We start from the raw sequence: 12,052 nt of genomic DNA on the forward strand, positions 1-12,052 counted from the left end.
AATAATTCTAACTATTATAATATTTACTAGTATTAACTTTACTATATTTATACTTAAGCTAAAGTAAAGATTAAATACTACTAAAGCTAAGTAAAAAATTTATAAAGTAAAATTTCTAAAACTATAGTTACTTAAAGTAGTATTAAATTTAGATTTTATAAAGTTAATAATTAAGAACTTCTTTAGTATATATAAAAAAGTATTACTATTTACTATTTACTACTAATAGTATACTAAAAGTTATTACTATTACTTTATTACTTTATTAAGTATACTAGTATAGAAATATAGATATAACGTAGTTAAGTAATATAGTATATAATTATAATATAGATATATTTTCTAAATACTTTATTATTACGTCTAGAAGTATAGAAATAAATAGAAGATAAATTATTATATTATAAGCTTACTTAAAAAGCTTTTTTAAGTAGTAAAGCTTTTAAAAGCTTATTTTAATTTATACTAGTATAATTATGTACTATACTCTTAAGAAGTATCTAAAGATACGTTTTATAATATACTTTCTAAGTATTTTATAAAAGTAGACTACGTAGTTATAATAAGCTCTCTTATTATAGCTAAAAATACTAATTATATACTTATTAAAGCGTATATAGCGCTAAGAGCTTACTTAGTATATACGCGCTACTTATAATATTACTAAAAATTATTTAATTAGCTAAATACTTTTTATCTCTTATCTAAAATAAGAGTAAGTATCTCTAATTTTTATTAGTATACTTACTAACTCTAGTAGTATACTCTATTATACTAATTAAACTAAGTATACTTTTTTATATCTATCTTTAAGCTTTCTAGTATTATATTAAAAAGAAATAAGTATAAGTATAAAAATAGCTACTCTTCTAAAAATAAGTAGTCTAGTTCTAGCTTTATAAGCGCCTTTAAGATAACTTTTTTAAGTTTTAGTTATATAAGTATATTAAAGACTAAGCTATTAAGCTTTAATACTTCTAACTTTTCTAAGTACTTAGCTACTTTCTCTAAAGTAAAGAATTATAAGTACTTAAATAAGCTTTATAGTATTTCTAAAAACTCTTCTAAGTATAGTTTTTTTAGTAAGAAGTAAAGCTCTAGTTTTATAAGTACTTCTACTTCTACTTATAACTTATTTACTACTTTAACTTATACTTTTAAAAAGTTTAATTTATTTACTAAGTATAGTAATATAGTTACTTAAAAGTAGACTAATAATATTTTATATTATAATAAGCGCGCTACTTAAAAGTATATTAATAAGTAGTATACTTATAACTTTAAAGCTAAAAATAAGATAAAATAAAAGTATTATAATAAAATTACTTATAAGTATTATATTACTAGTTAAGCTATAAAAGAAAAGTAGCGTTTATATTATAAGTATAATAAGTAGATTAATATTAAATAATAGAGTTAGTTAAATACTAGATATATAATATTAGACTATAATTAAGTGTATTATTCTAAAAAGACTAGAGATAAATTACTACTAAGCTATAATAGTAATTCTAAGGTATTTATAGCTAATACTAAGTTAGCCTAAGCTTTTTAGAGCTAGAACCTAATATTATTTTCTTTCTTAGAGTAGATTACTCTTAATCTACTTCTAAGATTATTTAATAGACTAGATAAAGTAACTATAGCCTATAATAGACTATTTTAGTCTATAATAGCCTATTCTAAGCTAGCGTAGATATATTATATTTATAGAAAGATAGAAATTTATTATAAAAAGTAGTAGTTTTAAAAAACTACGTATAGACGCGTATATAAAGCTACTACTTATACTAGTAAAGCTAGCGTAGGCTTATATACTCTAAGTATTTCTAGCTAGTTAAATTTTTTTTTTTTATTTTCTACTCTCTAATTACTCTATAATAGTAAGTATTAGCTCTTTTTACTTATTATTTCTAAAATTCTAAGAAAGTCTAAAGTAACTTATTATAGCCTATTTTAGAGTATAATAGAGTAGTTTAGTCTAAATTAAGAGTTTCTAGTATAAATTATACTAAATTACTACTAACTAGCTTCTAGTACTTTAACTAAAACTATTAATACGTACTTTATACTAATTTACTTTTTTTTTACTTATATCTATTTCTTATACTTTATATTATCTTATTTTAAGCCTTAATAGCTTTTTTTACTTTAACTTAACTATAGTTAGTAATAATTAGATTACTATAAGCTACTTTTACGTACTTAAACTTTTTAAGATTAGTTATACGCTATATACTAGTTACTTATAGTTATAGAAGCTTAATAAGCTTTATATATTTAACTACTATAGCTATACTTTTCTAGTTCTTAAGACTAAGAAAGAGTATACTATCTTTACTAGTATAATTAAAAAGATTACTAGCGCACTATCTAGAGATACTATTATCTAAACTATTTTATATAGCTAGTGTTAGGCTATAAATAAGTAGTACTTTACTATAAGTACTTATTTTACTTTCTTCTAGCTACTATTACTCTTTATTAGCCTCTATAAGGCTAATATATAGTAAATAGCTCTAAAATAGATAGTTTTAGTCTATTTTAGTCTATTTTAGACTTTTTTATACTAATACTAACTAATATAGCTTCTAAAGAATTTTATTAACTTAAAAACTATATATAAAATTATCTACTAATTATTAGCTAACTAGAAGCTCTCTAGTAAGAAGCTTATTATTTTATATTTTTAAGCCTTTAATAATACTTTAGCGTCTACTCTACTAGCTATAAAGAACTTTAAGTGTAGTAACTTATACTATCTAAAGATAGACTTAGTAGAAAAGTATAAAAGCGTTTATAATAATATTATTAAGTAAGTTTTAATCTATATTAGCTTATTTTAGCCTAATCTAGTATTTTATAAGCTTTTCTATTCTCTCTAGAGTTAGTAAAGCCTTTATAGAGCTTAAAAGAGCTAGATTAGCTTATAATAGTTTATTTTAAACTATTTTAACTAACTTTAGTAGTAACTACTTCTCTAATTAGAAGTACTTATAATTTTATTTTAGCGTACTTTATAGCTATACTACTACTAAGTCTAGCGCGCACTCTAATAATAAGACTAAAGCTAAGACTATAGTTACTAGCTTTACTAATAGTACTTTTTACGTATTTAAAAAGAGAGCTAATAAAGTTACTAGTATACTTAACACTAAATTACTATTTAAGTAATTAGTAAGTTCTAAAATACTCTCTTCTAGACTCTTATAGCTCTAATTAGCTTTTTATAAATTACTAGTAGCTACTTTACTTTTATTTACTCTCTTTTAGCCTTTTATAGCTTATTTTAGTCTAAACTAACTTTTTTTATAGTATTTTACTTTAAAGTCTACTAAGTAAGCTATTATTTTTATAGTTAAAGATTTATAAAATACTATTTAAAAACTTTAGATAGAGCTTACTTTTTAGCTAAAAAGTAATAAAGCTACTACTAAGAAAAGCTAGCTTAAGAAGTAAATTAAAGCTAAGAAAGATAAGATTAAGCGCTTTAGAGCTAGTGTTCTTTAAGTTACTCTTAGATAACCTTTAATAGTCTTTTATAGCTTATTTTAGCCTATTCTAAGGTAATATAGGCTCTTCTAGTATATTTAGATAAAGTTTAATAGAGTTTATATAGAATTAGTTTAGACTAAGTAGTACTAGCCTACTTTAGACTATTATAGACTATTATAGTATAGTTAGAAGCTTTTAAGTAATATCTAGGTTAGAATTTCTTTATAAATATAAAAGTTCTTTATAGTAGTTAAGATTATTTATTTATATAAATTTACCTAAAGTATAATATCTTATTCTTTAAAACTAATTATAAGGTCTAAAGAACTAATAACTTTACACTAAAAAGAGTTAGAGTAAAATAGCCTATACTAGGCTCTTTTAGACTATTAGAGACTATTCTAGTCTAAGGTACTATTAAATACTCTAAAAAACTCTATATAAAGAAAAAAGGTAAAGATATACTCTAGTTTATACTAGAATAGTCTATTATAGCTTAACTTAACTTATCTTTTCTCTTTATAAAGCTATTTATTCCCTCTCTAGGCCTAAGAGATAGAGCCTATAGCGTACTTTTTTTTAAAATTAAATAATTATGTAATTATGTAATTACGTAATTACGTAATAACGCGTTACTATATTAGACCTAATAGTAAACTTAAAAATCTCTAACGCAAGCTTAGATTTATAACTTATAACACTTATAACTATACTACCTCTACTACTAACATAATAGTTACTACACGCAATTACAACGCGCTAACTACTTTATATTTATTACACTTTACTAATAGCTATCTAGACTATTAACTAGTACTAGCACTAGCCTTATATAATTACGTAATACTAAAAAAAAACTAAGTAAGTCTAGCTGCGCTAGTATAAAGCCTCTAAACTAACCTAAGATATCTATACAATACTATATAATTACTAGCAATCTATATTCTATGCGTAATTACCTATAAGCCTAGCTACATTAGCTATATTGCGTAACTACTACTTACTGTCTACATTTACTCTTACCTACTTACCTGCCTACCTATTCTCTATCTATACTAATAACTTCTAAGCTCTTATAGTTATAGTCTAAACTTTGTAATAATACTTAGGTTATTCTAGAGCACCTGCAACTACTGTTCTTTAGCTTGCTAGCTCTATTACTACTATACTTATGCCTATAGCTTATTTCTTATCTCTCTAATAATTCTAAGCGTCTCTAACTTCTAGAGTAAAGTCTAGAGATAGAGTCTTTTTAACTACATCTACCTTTTTACTACTACCTATACTAGCACTATTATTGCATTATATATTACGTCTACTCTTTTCTAACACTTAAATTTCTTCTAGATAAAGGCTTTATTTTTCTTCTTACTTATAGTATAGCACATAAATAGCGCATTTATCTAGAATAGCTTAATAATAAAGAGCACGTCTATATAAAGATAAGTATATAGTACTTTATTCTCTAAGTTAAATTCTCTTAGTAGAATAACGTTTATAAACGTTACTATAATATTCTTAAAGTTATCTTTATATATCTACGCTTAGAAGTATAAGGTATTAAAAGTTATATTAGTATTAGCGATGCTAACCTTATAGAAGACTAAGCCTATTAGTAGCACTAAGTAACTATTACTTAGACTAGGTACTAAAGAGTTAGAAGTACCTACCTAAGTAGTAGGTATAGAGAAGAAGGCGTTTAACATCTTTAAGGTAATATTAGTATTAGTATTAAGTTTAGAAGTTATATCTAGGTATTTAGCTAGGTATTTAGCTAGAGATTTAGATTTCTTAGAGATGTAAGAAGCTCTTAGAGATGTAAGAAGTTCTTTAAGATAGAAAAAAAGAAGAAGAAGAGAAGTATTCTCTGTATATAAAGCTTTTTATACTTCTTTTTAGGCTACTATTCTCTATACTATAGTTTACCTACGTAAATATCTTTTTGCATTTTGCAGTAGTATAGTACTATAATTTAATATTACTCTTTAGACCTAAAGTTTACCTACGCAGCGTCTCTACCTACCTAGCTCTATAGCTAAGAGAAAGGCTATATTATACTGCGCTCTAACTTCTACTCTAACTTCTACTCTTTCTGCTAAGGTCTCTGCTAAAAGCTTTCTCTTAGAAAGCTTCTACGTTAACTTTTAAAAATATTTTAACATTTCTATAGCTCTATAGCTTGCCTATTACTACCTCTAAGTCTACCTCTAAGTATACTAGAGAAGCCTCTATTACTGTTACCTTCTATAAGCATATTATTATTATTGTTAAAGCACTATATCTATAGCAAACGTTAGAGAGAGAGAGTTTTATTAAATTCTATAGTTATATATAGTAAGTATATAGTATTTAGAAAATACACCTATAATAAAATTACTATATAGAGTTACTAACTGCGTTTTGTTACTCTGCTTTGCATTAACACTTTACTATAATAAAGCTATTTATAGTATTACTTCTTAGACTAGACTTTTAAAAATTTTCTACGCTATTATATTTTTTTCTTATTTTAGAACTTCTATAGTATATTAGCTAAGATATTTAGGTCTAGTTTCTATAAGTTTTCTTTCTCTAGATACTTAATCTATTTAATTAAGTACTTTTATTAGTTATTCTTATTATACTATCTTTTAATAATATATTTTACTTTATATATATTATTACTAAATTCTTTTAAAGTATTCTACTTAGGCGCTTTAGAGTATAAAATAGTACTTTTTAAGTTAAAAGGCTCTAAAAGTAATATATAGAATATTAGATAGATACTATTAAGTTCTAGAAAGTTAATTTAGAAAGCTAAGAAGCTAATTTAGTTTATAATCTTTTTAGGTCTAAAAAACTTCTAATTTAGCTTTTTCTTTAAGTAAGTACTTTTAATATATTAGTTAAAGACTAGAACTTAGTTTTTTACCTTAAAGAGTATTAGCGCGTAGTACTTATTAGCGTACTCTTTCTAGTAAGTATTTACTACTTTAATCTTTCTATAGCACTCTTACTATAGTTTAATTACTTATTTAGTAAGGCTAGCTTTTATAAAGCTTTCTTTTTTACTAAAAGCTAAATTAGACTAATTTACTCTATAAGAGTGCCTTCTATAGTAGACTTAGAAGAAAGTAACTTTAGTAGTAAAGTAGATACTATTATTATATATAAACTTCTTAATAGATATCTAGTACGCCTAATTATTCTATTTTAAAGAGTAATAGTAGTAAAGATACTACTCTAAAGTCTAGTTTTATCTTTTAGTCTAGCTATTAGTTTAAGAATAAAAAGTAAAAGTAAAAACTTTTTTAGTATTAAAGTAGTAAAGAAAAAAATTCTAATACTTAGAGTTTATTAAAGAGCTTTAATTTAAAATAATATGCTTTAGTATACTATAAAGTTAGATAACTTTACGTATCTAGGCTTATACTAGATTAGTACTATCTTAATTAGCCTATACTAGTATATAATAAACTATTTTAGTTAATCTATTTATAATAACTAGTATAGCGTTATACTTTATACTAGAAACTATACTAAGTAGTAGTTTTATAATAAAGTCTATTATTACTTTTTTCTAAAAGTAGTTAAGTATTAGAAAAGGCTATAGTAAACTATAAAGCCTATACTTTATAAAAGTAGACTTTCTATATATAAAGTAATTCTTATAGTATTACTTTATATTTTTATATATACTCTTCTAAAAGTAGTACTTTTATAGCTTTTCTAGAGTATATTTTATTTTAAAGTAGCTTACTAGAAAGTTATTATAATATTCTTAGAGAGCTTATAACTTCTTTTTAGTAGTTACTAGTATTCTTACTATATAATAGTATATTTTAGCTCTATTTAGGCTAAACTAGTTACTTTTAAACTTAGACTTATCTAAAGTACCTAAAAAAGCGTAATCTATCTTATTATACTTTTCTAGAGTTTAGAGCTTTAGTATAGTATATTTACTAACTTAGTTAAAGCTCTTTAGGTTTTTAGTAAAGTTTTATTATTTCTTAGTACGCTTAGTAGAGCGCGTCTATACTATAGCTACTAAAAGAAAAGTTCTATTACTATTAGTTATAAGATCTCTTATAAACTAGATAAAAGCTTTATTATACTTTTAAGTAGGTTTCTAAGCTTCTACTATATAGTTAAAGTAGTAAGAAAGCTTATTTATAGAGTTAGTAGACTTTACTTTATAGTAGATATTAAAATTAAATCTAAATAGTATAATATAAAACTTAATCTATTAATAGTTAAGAGTCTTAGTTTTTATAAACTATTTTAGATTTTAATAGTTAGTCTAGAGGTTAAAGTATATACTCTCTAGATATTAGCGCTAATACTCTAGGCTCTTAATTATTATAAGTAGCTTCTAGTTATATATATTATAATTATACTCTACTATAATAAGCTTATATAAAAAGAAGTTAACTAGACACTATTAGTACTTTCTAGCTTTATTTAGTATATATTAGCTTAATATATTTATAATTACGCTATCTAAGGCGTCTACCTTAATCTTAGTCTTTTTATCTTACTTAAAGTAAGTTAAGATAGAAATACTTAGAAAAGAGTTTTTTAGCTTTTAAAAGACTTCTTTAGCTTCTTTATTAAGGTTAAGAGCTTAACTTTTCTTTTTCTACTAAGCGTAGCTACTTTTAGCTACTTCTAGCTTTTTCTAAGTTAGTTTAGTTAATAGTAAAGTAAGCTAAAAGAATCTAGTAATAAACTACTTATAGTAGTTTATAAAGCTAATAAATACTTAAATCTTACGCACTATACGCAGCTTAGGCTATTTTTAGATTATTTTAATTTTATTTTTATTAATTTATATTCTTTTAGAGAAAACTATATACTTAAGGTACTTAGTACACTAAGTATACTACTTATACTTTAGAAGCTTTAAAAATAGCTTTATATTACGTAATCTATATAAGACTTTCTTAATATAGCTTTTATACTTCTTTTCTATATTAGAAAAGATAAGAATATTATTTAAGTATATAATATAAGTTATATTAATTAATTCTATAAGAACTTAATAGATATAAGCCTAGAACTATATAAAAGCGTTTATAAAGCTAAAAGGTATTATAGTATACTTAAAACTACTATATCTTATATAGAAAGTAGTCTTCTACTTATTACTTTTTTTAATATATACTCTATAGTAAGCTTCTTTTATATTAAGTTTAGTATAAAATTTAGCGCTAGCTAATCTTTTTAAAGACTTTATAATAAGTAGTAAAAAGTACTAATTCTTAATAGTAACTTTATTAAGGCTTTTATAGTTAACGTATAAATATATACTACTATTTTTCTTTTTAGTAAAGAGTATAAGCGCTTCTACTAGAAACTTACTATATTTAATTTACTTTTATACTAAGTACTTATCTAAATACTTATATAAGAGCTCTAACTCTATTTTAAAGAGGTTATATAATAGCTAATAAAGTACTATAGTTTTAAGTAGTAGATTAATAGCTAAGTTTTATAGACTATAGTTAGTAAAAACTCTTAAGTTATCTTCTAACTTAAAGTGCGTAAACTTAGCGTATTATAAAGATAAACTACTCTCTTTAGCTTTTTCTAGGCTAAACTAAAGTATTAAGATAATAAGATAGCTATATATATCTACTATAGAATTATGTATAGTTTTCTTAAACTTCTTAGCTTTTTTTAGTATAATCTTTTTATAAATAGTTTTATTCTTAGACTTAGTACCTTAAAAGAGTAGCCTTTATATAGAGTAGCTAATCTTTAAGTAATATATATCTATCTAAAGTAGATCTAAGTATATCTAATACTTATAAACTTCTATAATAATATATAAAATATTCTAGATCTCTTATTTTCTATAAAAATCTACTACTTTTATAGCTACTATAGTAGTGCTATAAATTTTTAATTCTTTACTATTTACTCTATCTACTAATAGCTTAAATAGAGAGTAAACTAGTAAGCTTTACTTTATAGTAAGTAATACTAAAATAAAGTTTAACTAGAAACTTCTATCTACTAAAGCTTTAATAGGCTCTAATTAGCTAAGTAACACTTTTACTATTAGTAGCTTAGCTAGCTTTAAGTAAAGCGTATTATAAAAAAGTTCTAAGTCTTAAAATACTAGGTCTAAAGTAATATAAGTAGCTAAAAAGAACTCTAGCTTTTTTATCTACTATCTTTTTCTAATCTTTAGCTAGATAAACTCTTAGAGTCTTTTTTAGACTTTAGATAGTCTTTTTAAAAGTATTTAGTTTTATTATACCTCTAATAAGTTATATTAAAGTCTTTTAAACTATTTTAGTTTAATTTAGCTAGTTATAAGTTAGATTTTACTAAATTTATCTTCTTAGCTTTTTTTTAAGTCTAAGAAGGCTTTAAAAAAAAGTTCTAGGCCTAATAGCTATAAAACTTCTTCTTATAAGCTAAATACTTAAAAAGTATAGTAGTACACTTTATTTTACTCTAATAGTAGTAAGCTAAGGTATTAAGCTTAGAAACTATATTATAGTCTTTCTAGTCTTAAAGTAGAAGTTCTTTCTAAATATTAGAAAGAAAAGTACTTATAAAGTTTATATAGCGCTACTCTTCTAGATAGTTACTTAGTTTACTCTAAAGTATATTAAGATAAACTAAAAGAGAGTTAGAATTCTAATCTAGTCTTTATTTAGTCTACTTAAGTCTATTATAAACTATAAAGTACTATAATAACTTAGAACTAAGCGTATTAAGTATAACTATCTTAAGTTTCTTTTAAGTAGGTATCTAAGATACTTTAAGCCTTATATAGTTTTAAAAGTAAGTATTTTAAATAAAGTAAGTAGTTTTATTAAGAAATTTTATAGTAAAGTCTACCTTTTAAATATCTATTAAAAAAGTAGAAAGTACTTCTCTAAAAATAGCTTTATAATTATATACTTAGTAGTTATACTATAAGTAATTACGCGTAGTAAATATCTTTAAATTCTTAGAGTATAGAGCTTTTAAGTTTAACTAGAACTTACTTCTTAGAGCTAAAGTATAGTAAATAATATCTTCTTTAAAAGCTAAGTAGTTATCTATAAGTATCTTACGCTTTAATTCTTTAAGATAGGCTATATTTTAATAAGTACGCTCTAATTATTTCTACTTATATAACTTCTTAAGTTTATAGATTAAGATAGCTTATTTATTTTTACTTTTAGTAGTAGTAGCTTATAAAAGTCTAGTTAGCTCTAAAATAGGCTTTAATAGCGCGTTACTATCTCTAATAATTAAGGCTAAGTTAGTAATACTTAAAGAGGCTTCTAATAGATTTATAAGTTTTTTAGTAGATAGTATTACTACCTCTAGAAATATAAAAGCTAATTTCTTCTAGTTATTATCTATTACGCGTAATAATAGTATAGCTTACTTACTACTATATTATATTACACTAAAGAAACCTACTTTAGAGCTTATTATATCTAAATAGCGTATATAAAAGTATTATAGAGTAGAGTAATTTAAATATTAAATAATAGAGTTAGTTAAATACTAGATATATAATATTAAACTATAATTAGGTATATTATTCTAAAAAAACTAGAGATAAATCGCTACTAAGCTATAATAGTAATTCTAAAGTATTTATAGCTAATGCTAAGTTAGCTTAGACTCTTTAGAGCTAGAACCTAATAATTAAGTATAACTTAAAGTATAGTAATAAAAATTCTAAAGCTAAGGTAGTTTCTAAAACTAAGTATATTAAGTCTAAAAATAAGCGCTTTATTAATAAGTAGCGTACTAAGTAAGAATATTTTAAAATTCTACTTCTAAAGGCTATTAAGCTCTATTAAAAGATAATTCTAAAAAAAGTAATCTACTAAAAGTAGTAGTCTACTAATTCTATTAGTATAATAGAAAAGTATAATAATAAGTAGACTAGTAAGACTACTTAGAAAAAGTATACTAACTATAATTCTAATATTACTACGCTCTCTTAGAAGCTTTTTAGTAATTTTTATAAGTATTCTACTAAGATTACTATTATAGTTTCTAGTTCTTTAGCTACTAGTAATACTTATTCTAATATTCTATTTCTAGATTCTTTTAGTTCTAAGAGCTCTACTTCTAAGAATTCTACTACTATTTCTTTTAATACTTTTAAGCTTTCTACTAAAGCTTTAAATAAGCTTTCTATTTCTTAAAAGAGTAGTATAGTTTATAATACTTTACTTTTCTTTAGCTTTACTTTTAAAAAGAAAAAATATTTTTTTATTATTATAAGTAGTATAAAGAGCTCTCTCTTTAATTTAGAGCTCTTTATCTAGTCTAATAGTTTAAATATTACTAATTCTTTTAATAAGTATAATAATAAGAAGTATAATAGTAAAAGGTATACGCTTAATAATAATTCTAATAATAAGAATAATAAAGCTTTAGTAACTAAGTTTATATATAAGCGTTTCTCTAAGAAGTCTACTTTTATTACTACTAGTAAGCTTTATAAGATAGTATACTTCTAATACTTCTAGTTTATAAGTACTAGAAAGGCTACTAACTTTTTTTATAAAAACTATATAAGTATTAATAAAGATAAGAAGTCTAAGTACTACTT

Source organism: Alternaria viburni, assembly GCF_023758015.1.
Source record: "Alternaria viburni strain BMP 2772 chromosome Unknown scaffold_15, whole genome shotgun sequence".
Classification (NCBI taxonomy): Eukaryota; Fungi; Ascomycota; class Dothideomycetes; order Pleosporales; family Pleosporaceae; genus Alternaria; species Alternaria viburni.